The 13,236-nt window shown below is 37.6% G+C and overlaps 1 protein-coding gene across 2 annotated transcripts in view; it reads right to left on the bottom strand.

Moving 5' to 3' along the window:
- The window catches only part of STAG1 (STAG1 cohesin complex component), a 202,655-nt gene that overhangs the window by 126,765 nt on the left and 62,654 nt on the right, over positions 1-13,236 (bottom strand). The window lies entirely within an intron of this gene.

Raw genomic sequence — 13,236 nt, 5'->3', positions numbered from 1 at the left:
GTTTTCTGGTATTATAGTCGTATAAACACAGGTTCAAATTGAAATTACTGTAATTCCTCAAAACTCTATTTGCAGTATTTATGCAGTATCAAAATCATGTTGAAAAAACAAACACTGTGATTCCGTTCAGAATGACCAACATATGTTCCCAGAAAACTGATGAGTAGAAACACTTTGGGATAAAAATTGAATTTATATCGCATAGTGAACATCTCAGTATTTATAAAGGCCTAAGTAGTGTATCAGTCATTCAGAAACACTGTATATAGTTCAGGAAGACAGAATGCAATGAGGAATACTTTGTAAATAAAAATAATACACAGAAGTTGGTCTTACAGTGTTTGGGAGTCAATAAGCCACTTGAATCCCAGTATGTGAAGCTGAGTCACAGTTTCAAACTGCACTCAGAACTATAAGTAGCCAGGAGATATTTTTATAATCACTGATACGCAGGCATAGCACACAGTCATTATTATGAATAATAGCAGGGAGAAGGACAGAAAGCATACAGGTGTCAAAAACATTTGTCATGTATATCTCTGGGGACAGAAAATGTGCCTCAGTAGCTTGATGCAAAAGGGCACTAAATGAATTTTGCCAGTCAACATGAAAGTGCAATCACAGCACCAGAAAGAGTTAATGGCAGATATACATCAGCTGAAAGGAATGCAGAGACATACAATGGCAAGGCCTATAGCTGTTTCCCATGCAGATACTTTACCCTACAGTTCTGACTACAAAACCCTATCAGAGCTGTGCAGACCCACAATTTTTAAAACTCCAGATGTAAGTAAAATGAAGCAATTGAGGACAAAGCAAACAAAATAATTATGGAAATGCTTAAAAACTGTTCTAGAAAAGCAAGAGGGTTGTGTGAAGTCCTTCTTCAGCCTGCTTCATGCTTAAAGACGACAAGTATGGCTTCCTTTCATGCCACTAAAATACAGTATTCCAAGTTCCTCAGTTACATAAATGTTGAAGGTAAGGGACTGTGTATATTTAATGTAAGCAATACTACGTTTTACTTATTTTATGGAGGAAAAAACCCAAATCTTTACTGTTCCATACATGTGGCAGCATTCATTAAGAGAAGCTTGATTATGCTATCAGAGCACACCTTGCAAATGGATTATTTTATGTTGGAGTTCAGGTTTCAAATAATTTCTATAAAATTAATTTTTAAAAATCCTAAACACACACACACACCACCACCCCCACGCAACCAGCTTCCAACCGTGCTGAAAAAGAATGAATGGGAAAGACAAAATCCAAACAATTCAACCTCTTAAAAAAAATTTGCCTCTTTCTAAACTGGTAGATATAAGGATAGGATCTTGAAAAATGCCTCTGCAGTTCCTAGCTTATTCAAGTGCAAACTTCCCCGATTGCCAGTGGGACCTTAGCAAGTATATGAGAAAAGGGAAGCAGCAAGAAAAGAGTTGTGTATGTACTAGAGACATACACAACTCTGAACTGAGCCTAAACACTCCATGTTTAACACAGATCACTATACTCAGTCTCATCCTGTCTTGGGTTAAGAATATCAGTATTATCATGTTATTCAACAACCAGCATGAATCTCTAAACATTCAATTTGCCAGGAAACTAAGTTTTTAGAGGTTTTGTCTACCAATACACACACATGCATGCACAGTAGGAGAAGCAATCTTATGAAGAGGTCCATCTGCTACTTAGAAGAAATTAAAAAGGAAGTCTTGGCCTCGAATTAATCTTCATACAAGTTGAGGAAACATGAAGCAGCAGCACAAGACCAGTTATCTAGAATGCTTCACTGTTATTTCATCATGAATTTAGACTTGTTCCTGTAAGTATCAATCATTTCAATCAATCAGCAGAATTCTCCAGGGCACATAAACCCAAATGTAGCCAAATGTGAAAATTACTTACTAAACCAAATATTGACAAAGCTTAATGACCAGACTTCCGGTGTACTACCAACTTAAAACATTTGTTTGAACAGCCATATTAGCGTAGATATCAGAACAGCACGCAATTGCCAGCAGCTATTTTTTTCACTGAAGAAAACAGCAGCTGTGCTGGGTCAGACCACAGGTTCACCTGCCCAACAGAGCTTATACAGGGAAAAGCATAAGAATAGGGCAAGAATATACTGATATTTCAGAGTTACTCTCCCAGACCCTTAAGACCCCAGCATATTTCTTCTCTCATGAATGTATCTGTCTGAACCAGAAAGTTTTATACCTACATCATCTCACAGCAATGTGTCTCAAGGGTTAATTATTCACTGCAAAATAAGAATAACTGTTTTGTTTTAAACTTGCCAATTGCTAGACCTATTTGATGCCACCTAATTCTTATGGAAGAAGAGAAAACAAACCTCAACCCCCTATTTGTATTTTCCATGCTTCCATGTGGTCACCTCTTTTCAGGCAGAAGAATCCTACTCCATGTCGCATGGCTTGCATAGAAATACTTCCATATCTTTATCTTTGCTCACTCTTGTCACACATCTCATAACAGTTTCTGAAGTCTACTACATTCTTCTTGGAGCCTGGGAAATCTCAGATGCTTTTCCTGAGTGTTAATAACTAGCTCACCAGTATCTGTGCACTGTCCACAGCCTAGTTTCACATAAAACATTCGCCGTAGAAGCAAGGCTGGCCTGAGAGATTCCTTTCCACATGCAGTCTTACTCCTGTTTCTTGCTACAACATACTGCCCCTTCAGCTATAACACTACAACTGTTTCTGGACTGTGATACAAATATTGCCAGTGAACCCATCTGGACTCAAAAAAAGGGGGAGTGGAAGGGAAAGACTTGGAGGAATATCTTTCAATTTTGTTTCTGCCTCTTTTAAACAATTATTTAATTGATTTTTTCAGCATTACCTCAAAACTGTAGCATCAGTGCAGCTCATCTCCCTTCTGATATTTTTTCTCTCTTCATTCAAAAAGAATTGTGAGGCACATGCTATGGCCTTGGGCACTAAGGGCCCACTCTGTCCTATCTAGTATACTACTTGTATATTCAACCCAGAACCATAATGCAATTCACAGAAAAATAAAGACAAGCAGCTCATCTCAAGACTCACAGACCAGACTTGAGGCAATGCAGAGTCTTAGCGGCAGCCGTAGATAAAGAAAGCAGCAAAATCAGAATGAAGGTTCTGAGCATGGATAGCAGGCAAAGACTGCCTCCTGTGTCGTCTGGATCGAGCAGAGGGTTGACAAAGCTTTAACTAAAATTTTGAAAGTTTGGGTGGGATTCATTTTACCTAACTTTACATGCACAGCCCATGTAGTCACACAAGCTAGTCACTCCCTTTATAATCAACATAGTGTGTATGTGTGTACAACATGCATACACATATATAAGTCAATATTCAGTGGAGTTGTCAGCATAATTCATCTGTCTAGAGCAGGTATGCACTGTGAGATGAGATGGCTCCTGCTTAAAAATGCTTGTGATTACACTAAGTAGATCTCCACTGACTGGCTGAGGAGCTTAGGGTGACAAGTCACATACAGGCACCGGACCTGTCGGCATCAGTACAGTCACGCAAACTGCATTCACTAATCCCTAAAAATGAGGGGTATTTTCAGTGTATCAAAATAACACCCACAGATCTACATCACTCAACCCCTCACACACATTTGGCATGCTTGTTGGTAAATTTTTTTTAGAGATTACAGTTTAAGGCAACAGGAGATAATGAAGCCAGACTACATATGCTATAACAGTTGGAACTTAATCAAACTGTTGACTTTTGATGCAACAGAAGAGAGCTATAAAAACTGAAAACACTAGGAAGAAAAAAAATAAAAATTATACACATCAGACCTAAAATAGAGACAAGTTATCAACTGAACCAAGAAAAAACAGCAGTAATCCAAATACCAGGAAATACGAGTGAAAAAGAAATCAAACAACAGGCAATAGTGTAGCAAAAGGTGCAACAAGCAATTGTTGCCAGAAAAGGAATTATTTTGCATAAACGTGCATGGAGAGAAAGACTCTATTAAAAAAAAGGATTTCTAATGAACGGTCCACAGGTTACAGCAAACCCTCCAGGATGATTTCATCCTGTCAGCAGCCTCCATCCAGTCACCCTGTTTTTGAGACCTTCTCAGACACAAGCAAAGAGTAAACTCAGGGCAACAACCCACATTTGGTCACCATCTTGCCAAGAGATATCCTGCCATGGCCCCCTCCCTGTCACCTGTCCCAAACACAGAATTGATAATGCAGTGAAGGCACATGCGGTGACAGGAGGAGGGAAGGACCAGACAGCTCTTGGGAAAGGAGGTAGCTACAAGTGGGCTCCATCCACCAGAAGAATTCATCCCCACAGAGCCTTGTTGCCTACTTCTGCAAAACACTTATGAAAGATGGTAGGAATAGACTGGATGAGTTGGCTGGTGGTACCCATCTGCTTCTAGACGTTTTTACCTTCAGATGCAGTAGAGAGCGTGGATTTACCATATGGAAACGTGCACTCACATGCCGTGCATGAAATACATGATAAATTCAGCATTCCTGGGAAGCACAAGATCTACAATACACATGCTGCAGCACTCTGCCCAGGTGCAGGAAATCCATGCTTTTGGAACTTACCAAATTCAATGCACATGCACAAGGAAAGGGGTCCCCTGACAACAAGGTTATGAAGCACAACAAATGAGAAATTGCACAAAAAACTCTTTAGTTTCTCATCTTCGTTACCAGATTGGAGTGAGGCAAGGAGTATTGGAACAAAATTTTAAGCAAAGTAAAAAGTTATGTAGCTCAGTTACATAGATAAACCCTCAAGATTACTCCAGTAACACCCACATGACCCCTTTTCACTCCCTGCTGTCAGAAAACAGCTATCATATATATACAGACATACACATATATACCTATATATGTACATATATGTAGATATACATATATATACATACACACAGATACACTGCATCTCTGGGTCAGTCAGCATAACAAGTCTGTACAAGTATACGTTACAAAAATGAGACTCAAGCTTTTTTTTTTTAATCTGAAAATGCTTCTATTCTTCTGAGAACTGAGTGGAAAATCAAGGTCTTCTGCAAATGGCAGATGATGTATAGTACAAATACACAGTCAGTACAGAGATTTTCAAAAGCCCTTAACAGTTTTCAAGAGAACCTCACAGAAATTAACTCTCCAGTGACTCTGTTTTAAGAACCAGCATGCAGCATAATTTGAAGAATATGCCAAATAGGCAACCCTACAGAAATAAGAAGCTTAAAGAAAGTGAAGCAAGTAGCAGAATAGATCCATAGTCTGAGTAAACAACTTAAAATCAATCATGGAGACTTGCAGATAATTGACCTTCACATCTCAAAGTCTGCTAAAAGATAAATAGGAACATTTTATAGTATTGAAGAGAAACAGCAGCTCGCATTGCCAGTAAAAGCAAAAGTCTGATGCAATGAATGAAATAATGAAGCTAGTTGTCTTATTACCTCCTGGAGGCTTTACAGCTATGAATCCATTTCATATTCCTTCAGTGCAAGAACATTACTACATTTAGGAGCATTAAGCGCTGGAGGAACCAGAGGGACTAACTGCAGATGATACCTTGCCAACTCGTGTAAATTAGCACAGTCCCACTAAATATTAATGGCAGTTGATTTCAAAAAAAGCTATTTCACAATTTAAATTAAGTAACAACCTGGCAGCAGTGCTACTAACACAAAGTGAAAACAAATGACACTATATATGAAGTGCACGTTCAAGTGTAAGATCTGAGTCAAATGTAAACCAAGGCAAATCAAGTATAAAGAATATTTAAATAATTTGCCATTTCATACAACTGATCGTAGACATGCTTCATTTACAGTGAATATGACAGAACAAAAAATGACTCTAGAATGTGCACCATGTTTACATTAAAGTTAGGGAAAAAAACCCAAATCAAAGCTTATTCTAATATCTTCTGCCAAAAAACTAAAGCTACTCAAATGAAATTCAAAGCTTATTAAAACAAAAAAAGAATGCACAGTGAAATTAAAGATTTCAATTATCTGTATAAAGAGCAGCCTGAAGAGAAGATAAAAGCTAGAAAATATGCTTTAACAGATAGCGAGAAGAACTTAGAAAATAAGAACACAGGGAAAGAAAGGGAAATAGTGAAAGACACATAATCCTCTGCGTAAAAGTTTTCTTTAAGTGAATCTGTGCAGGTTTTTTAAAAAAGAATAAAAGTCTTTTAAGGTCAAATTTTGGGAAGACTGAAGTAATTACACAGACAGTTACTGGGGAGAAGGTAGTTCCTAACATGTGAAGGTATGTGCAATTTAAGATTGCGCATTAGACTTCAAGGTGGCTGTGTGGTTGCATTCCAAATTGCAGGCAGTAAGTCTAATATACACCCATTGAAAAATCTAATATAAGGTTAATAAAAAAGAACTGTAGATTGAGAAGCTGCAGTTTATTCTTTTTCCTCTAAAGATGGTCATTTTAAATTACGAAAGAGTTCACACTTTTCTAACACCTAGCAAGCACTTTCTGAAAAGCCCAAATGATTATTTAAAAAAAAAAAAAATCTTACTTTAATATAACAGTACCTGTTTCTTGTTTTTTCATCATAAGCAAAGATGGGACAACCTGCTTTATGCAGTGTCTACCTATATAACCCCCCCCGCCCCGAAGCACAGAGAGGGAAGGAATACAATCCTAGAAGTATTTATTCCCAATAAAACTAAGGGATTCATACTCTCCATACAGAGATATCTGTGTTTAGCATTTCATATAAATACATATTTCTATGTAGTAGAATGGCCATTAAATATCATTATGTGACGAAATAAATGTAACACTATATGGAACCACTGGGAGTAAAAAACACTACTGAAAGATAAAAATATTTAGTTCTCTTATGAAAGTATTAGAATGGCACAATTTAACCAGCATTACACTTATGGCCATGAAAGGTACTGGACAAATTCTTTCAAATGGATCAAAATCACAGGAACTACTGAGGACGAGCACTCTTGTCACAGCAGATCCGCACTGCTCAGAGCTGCATTTCCTCACCTGAGTCCTCAGAAATGACGAGTGGACTGTTCAATGGCCTCATACCAAGCAGATTTTCTACTATGGCACAGAATTTTTGTAGGTGCTAATCTCTCACAATTGACATGTTACACAATTTCCAAGTGGCTGTGTCTGTTTAAGCTGGGCCAATCATGGTCATGAATGGTTCCGAGATGCTACAAAGCATCAAAACCATTCATATACATTGAACATGAGAATAAAAAAAATCCTTAGAGGAATGCAGAAACAAAATCAGTTATTCCAGTAAAAGACACCCATCAATTTATTAAAAAAGCATTATTTAAGTTCCTTTGCTAGCACAATTTGTAAAGAGGACATAGATCAGCCCAGATACTTCAAAAAATGATAACATTCTAGAGAGCAAGAGACTCCCCCGGCTTTAAGTATAATGGGTATTGTCAGGTATAAATGTTTTCACACACTGCACTACTGGCACAGGTGTTCACATTAACAGCAAAATCATCACCCTACATCTTATTACATCACAAGGGAGAAGTCTTGTGTGATGACTGCAGAAAAATTCATTTGGTATTAAGAGATACCCTTCCAATTAATTAATGCTTCATCTGGTGGCTAAATTGTTCCTAGTATAACAAGCATGAAAACATGTACCTAGTTTTGATTTTGTTTTTCTTTTAATTCAGTAGCATACAACCAAAAGCAAAGCAAGACTAGGCTGCAGAAGAAATCCATCTAGCAATACGAAAACTAAACACTAGTTTAAATGACAGCAATAGTTGCAGTTATTTTACCCTGTAAACTTTAGAGAATACATGCTTAAACTCCTAAGGAGTTTCTGAGACAGTTTGGGGAAACCCAGTTATTATTCATTCTTTAAGTCAGAGAATACAGCCTTGTTAAAATACAACAAAGGACAATTAAACTAAAACATGCCTTTAACACAAAAAACATGGATAATAGTTAATACCATATGTCCGTATATTGTTAATCTTCAAAGACTTTCACTCCCAGAAATAGCTGGTGCAGATGTAGAGACACTATCCAGCAAAGAGGACTTCTAACAGGGAGAAGAGACAAACTCAGGGAAGAGAAAGACTTTAAGGCTACTGAAAACACAGACACCACATTCACCCTGAGCTGCAAACAGTTAGAGGTAGGGAGAATTCCCAAAATATATTTTTGCCTTCTTATTCTCTTTCTTAACTGCCAATGTCAGAGACAAGATATTGGACTTCCGGTACGATCCAGTTACAGCTGCTCTGATGTTTTTAAGCTCAAGTACATATGTAAAAGCATATATGTAAAATACAATTCCTCCTAAATAAGGTAGATATGGTTATGGTTATATAGTCATTCAAATCAAGAATAAGTGAGGTGCTGCCAGGGATGAGCTGAATCAGGGAGCTGATCCAGCTGAAAAAAATCCACCAAAGTGTCAGGTTCTAATTAAATCTATTTCTTGGTGTGACTACAAAACACACAAGAAAGGCGTAAAAACTATCAGCTGTAGGTGTGGGAGAAGGTGGGACCAATCTGTCCAACAGCAGCCTCAGTTTATGCAAGATTAAAGCAGGCATATAACAATTCTTTCTAACCAGAACCACTGGAAGGATCAAGGAACAGTGGGATTATCTATATTGCATAATGATTATGTGATTAAAATAACTGAGAGATAAAATCCCAGGGAGTTGAGAGAAGCAAGCAAAGCAAAGCTTAATCCATGCAGAATGCCTTAGGAATCAGCTGATAAAGCTGTGCAGTCACTGGGGCTTACTCTGCTATCAACTTCCTTCCCTGGGAGAAGCCACCCCAAGGAGCAGCCTCACTCTCTGGGGGGGGCCAGGTGCCTTCTCCAAGGCCAGTGCCACCTCCTGCTCCACAACCACCAGCCCAGCTCCCCGCTGCAATGGCCAAGGTATCTGTGACCACCAGGACAGGGGAGCAGCTACTGCAGGGGAACACTGATGCAGGGGAACTACAGTGGAACCACCTGAGGGGAACAATGATGTTCAAAACTCTGGCTCCACTTCTACAGTTGCTAAGGTTGGCCCACCCTAACTTCTAATTAACTGAAACTAATATTACTATTGATATAGAAAAATGAGGGCTGTAAAAGAAGCTGGTGGCTTAATACAGGAATGGGTACAATTCCATGGTCTGAGCTATGCAGGGAGGTAGTATACAGATCATAATGGTCTATTTCTGCCCTAAACTCTATGAAAATATAAAAATTACATCGGATATGCCATATTAAGATGATGTATAAGGACATATCAGGTCTTTGGAAGAAATTACTATCTTGCATTTTTTGTACAGACCATCAAATCTCAAAGTGGTAGAAAAAGATAATGGAGGTACTAGGAATTCCAATCAGAAAATAATTTCAGACATAGATGTTGATGACTAAACATCATCCAAACCTGATACATTATGACAGAAGGAACTGGCAACCATGCCAGTAAGATGCTAATTCATAAAGAACAAAAAAAGAGCACTGCTGAAAGTGGTCAGAGTGTTTCCTTTACCTCTTTCATATTATTTCCAACAGCTCAAATGTGTAATTATAAGGGACGGATACCCTATATTTTTAATTTTTAACCTCAGTCTGCAACAGACAGGTGGATAAACACTGAAAATCAGTATAATATTGAAAATAGTATTGAAAATATTGTTAACATTTCAGAAATATTTTAAATCTATATTAATGAAAGATTTTTAACCCTTTCAGATAGGCAACTGAAGGGGAAAAAAGCTCTCATGATGTTCCTGCTCTAATACACAAACTTTCTAGTCAGTGTAGTACTGTGAACAAGAGTCACAGCTTGCCAACATAAGCCCAGTAGGTGCAAAGACAACAAAAATCTAAGGAACTGAAATACAAGAAAAAGAAAACTTCTTCTCATGACAGGGTAAGCAGTGCTACAAATATAGCTTTACTCAAACAGGGAGGGAACCTCAAAGACTCAATCCATGAGTGCCAAGGTGTGCAGACAAGAACAGTGAGGAACCACATACATTCTTGATTTCTGGAGAGACCAAGAAGAACCGGTGGCACAATGAAAGATTCCATTTCAACATTCTAGAAAGCTCTCTTTAGATACATATCCTAAAATGCTTGTTGGCATATAATGGAGCCATATTTACTCTGAACCATGTCTAACTGACACCAAGATTACTTATATTAGCTGAGCATAAGGAGAGGGGCCAAATTTTTTTTCAAAATCAGCATCTAATCTGTAGTGAACTGCTAACATCAATTAAGGGTAACTGGTAACGTACATAATATCACAGAGTAATTGAGGCACAGATGTGTTCATGTTTTGGTATTGAACACCTCTTACAACTACTGGTGATTCTCTCTGATGTTCTGGGGGAGGCACAAATCCCCTTCGCACACAAGAACGCAGAACACTTCTATGCTTGGTTTGACCAACACAGAAATACAAACTTCATTACAGCTAATTGGTCATAATTTACTTATGAGAAATTTTCAGACTGAGGCCTAAATAAAATGTGAGATCATCACATGCTCTTTACTTCACTGCCAGCTTAGTGCCAGGGTCAGAGACCAACGCAGAAGTGCCTATGAAGATTTAAGCTACAAGTCAGCCTCTGTACTGGGGGCTCAGCCGGAGGAGTGGAGGTTCACCCATGCCCTTCATTCTCATCAGTGTAAACTCAGGCAGTTTAGCACATGAGAAATGGTGATATAGTCCGTTCTGCCCTCAGAGGTTTAGGAGTGGGGAAATATAGTGCATATAGCTGTATCCATAAAACCGTTCAAGGAAAAAAAAAAAAGAATGAGACAAATGACAAAAAGCAGAAGAGTATCATGTTTGCCTAAGAAAAAAAACATAGAGCCTAAAAAAGCTCTATGAACAGTCTCAATGGACTAACAAAATGTACCCCCAGAAAACATGAACAGCAGGTCATATCACACTTCATACACAGACTTCTGCTGACAGAAAAACTCCTGAAACAACTAACTGTACAAAAGGTTACAGAGCAAATTAAAAAACAGTGACAACAATACAATATCAAGTTAATGTGGGTATCAAAGTGATTTATAGAGTTCAAACGAGACTGAACACCAACACAACTATCACTTCATAATAGAGGCAAAGATTTATATGCAAAGAGCAGCTCTGAAGTTATGTATACTTGAAATACGAAATATTAACCTAACTTTGGTTCCCCGGAAGAACCAAACAGCAATAAGCCTGAAGAGAAGTAAATTAATCCTGCTATGAGAACCAAAAGAGAGGACAAACTTAAAAGAAGTGAGAATTGAATTCAGCTACAGACTTTCCTGAGTTGGCAACACAAAGACAGAAAAATCTAACAACTAAAATAAATCCAGAGAGCAAACAGCAGGAGTAGATAGATCAGAAATGAAGCGCATGAAGTAAAAATCCCATGTAATCTCAGAATATATTAATTTAATTTTTCTGGGTTTTCACTGCTGGAAGCAAACTTTGCTATAGAAATTAGAGAGTGCTATAGAAAAATGTAGGTTATATTACAGGGAAGAACTAAATAATGAGAAATAATAGCTTCTGACAAATACAAATATATGGCACTTGTCTGAAAGTTGGCAATACTGACAGAATTGCTAAAATTGGCCACAAAAAACCCGCATTGAAACTATGAAAAACAAAAATGCCAAGCATTCCTAGTTGTGACATCAAAATCCCTATGCTATTAAGGAAAAATAAAAGTATAAAGACGCTAATAAGTTTGGTTTATAGAGCCTTGGTTTCACATGGGATTATTGTCCAGAAGTCCAAGTTAAAAAATATTAAATCACATTTCAGTTGCATCCTCTTTCCCACTGTAGGGTGGGTTTCTTTGGGTTTTTTTGGAATATTTTTGCCAATAGTAAAATTTTCAAAGGTGCACAAGTGACACATACTCTTGAAATTATTACTGGTGCTCCTAAATACGGCTCAAGTAATTTATGGCTGTTTGCATTCCAGGCCTTCAAATAATCTTGCCTATTCCTTTACTATTTGCTTATCATTTCTCCACTGCTTAAAAAGCACTGTCTACTTCTTCCTCAAATATGTAGGCTGGGCGCATTTTAAGCATGTCCATGCATATGTATATATGCACATGTATATGCACAGAAATATACAGGCACACACCCATCTATACATGCATATAAACACTAAATTTCTCAAAACAATTCCTTTGTATTTGAATTCCAAAGGTTTCTTAATACAAACATGTAGACAATTTCTTTTTAGAATTTCATTTGCAGAAGACTTCTGATGGCATCTCTTTTGAAATAGATGAAATGTATCAAAGTCAATTCCACACACACAGAATTATCAAATATCAATCACCCATTCCCTTTCATTTGGCTCCTGCAAATATCAATAACTCTAACACAAACATACTACATAAAGCATATTTTATGTTCTGTACCACAGTAAAACCAGAAAATAGACTCCAGATGTTTCCTCAAATCCTGCCAAAAACGAAATTTGAAGAAGTGTTGAAAACCAAGCAAAGTTGGAAGCCCTTACTTAAAACATGTAGGAAGAAGAGGCACAAGGAATCTGTAGCTTTGTTAGGAGTAAATTTGTTCTGTCTTCACCTACTAGAAAAGAAGGGTCAATCCTGAATAACTGTAAATACAGCAACTATGAAGAATGAAAACTCTCATTTTATTCCTGTTTATTACTTCTTTAAAATTACATCTCAGACCTTCCACAGATTTGATACAGAGAAAAATCTTCAACAGCTTTCACTCATTTGGAAGACTAGATACCTTTGGAAGTTAATTAGACTTAGCCTTTAGCTACACTAAAAGTAATATTGAAAATGGGACTTGGCCCCTAATTTTCCTAATGCATAAGTTTCTCATGTTAGCACCACAAAGTGAAAACAAACTAATTGATGTTGCATGAGTCCTGTTTTGTTGAAATGCAAAGGAAAGGAGGTTTGCTTAAACAGTCCTTCAGTAGGAATGACTGTTGGCTTTGCACTGTACCGAATGAACAGTGTTTCTGGGCCCACTGTTTCTGCTTTGAGTGCCAAAACCAATAGCTGAAGCACAGTAGCTTACTAGAAGCATACAAGTACCGTCAAAACCAATCATCTATAGAGGTTCTTGAGGTGGGACTCATCTGGCCCAATAAATCCTGTAAGACCTCTGAAATTGATCAAAACATAAAGGAGTAAGAAACACTTCCAGAGGCAATTCACTACAA

The sequence above is a fragment of the Mycteria americana genome, chromosome 7, assembly GCF_035582795.1.
Source record: "Mycteria americana isolate JAX WOST 10 ecotype Jacksonville Zoo and Gardens chromosome 7, USCA_MyAme_1.0, whole genome shotgun sequence".
NCBI classification, from domain to species: domain Eukaryota; kingdom Metazoa; phylum Chordata; class Aves; order Ciconiiformes; family Ciconiidae; genus Mycteria; species Mycteria americana.
The sequence above is the reverse complement of the archived record's forward strand: the minus strand, read 5'-3'. Positions and strand labels throughout refer to the sequence as shown.